The sequence below is a fragment of the Xenopus laevis genome, chromosome 8S, assembly GCF_017654675.1.
Source record: "Xenopus laevis strain J_2021 chromosome 8S, Xenopus_laevis_v10.1, whole genome shotgun sequence".
Classification (NCBI taxonomy): domain Eukaryota; kingdom Metazoa; phylum Chordata; class Amphibia; order Anura; family Pipidae; genus Xenopus; species Xenopus laevis.
The window spans coordinates 35826507-35827490 of NC_054386.1; positions in this window are offsets into that span (position 1 = coordinate 35826507).

Here is a 984-nt window from a genome sequence, read left to right on the forward strand (position 1 = left end):
AGCGCAGAGTGAGGGAAGGCGTTCGGGGAGAGATTGGTCGCCGCAAAGACGAGGCGATTAGTCGCCAGGTGACTAAATCTCCCCGAAACGCCCAGTGAGACCTTACCCTAAGAGACTCCATCACTGCCCATTTAATAACCAGGTGAGAAAAGGTCCACTGTGTTATTGGTTTTAATTGAGTAACAAGTAGGGATGTACCGAATCCAGGATTCAGGCTTTTTGAGCAGGATTTGGCCGAATCCTTCTGCCCGGATCCGAATTTGCATATGCAAATTAGGGGTGGGAAGGGAAATTGCATGACTTTTTGTCACAAAACAAGGAAGTAAAAAATGTTTTCCCCTTCCCACCCCTAATTTGCATATGCAAACTAGGATTCGGTTTGGCCGAATCTTTCACTAAAGATTAGCGGGTGCGGCCGAATCCAAAATTCGGTGCATCCCTAGTGACAAGACTGTACTTCTCTACATTGGGAGGCCTATTTATCAAAGGTCAATTTCGAATTCATGTGAATTTTTTGAATATCCAAAACTCAAACGAATATTACCGAATCGAATTAGACTAAACTCGATTCGACTCAAATATCAGGAGGGCTATTAACATCTTCAAATTGGTCACTGGACCTCTCACATTGACTTATACATGAACTCGTCAGGTTTTAGGTGGCAAATAGTCAAATTGAAACTATTCCCAGGGTTAAGGTTTGATAAATCTCTATTTTCGAATTAAAATTCCAATAGAGCTTGGATTATTCCCGATTCGAATTTGACAGTTTTGACCAAAAAAAATAAATAAATAAAAAAATTAATTTGAATTTACAATTCGACCCTTAATAAATCTGCCCCTAGATTTCTGTTTTTTTACTAGCTATTATCATAGGTATGAATGCATTTTAAGATAAATATTTCCTGTGATTAAAAATGTATTCACTTAAAAATTAAAATATGCAATTTGTACCAAACCATGTAATAAAATAACAATGTAGAA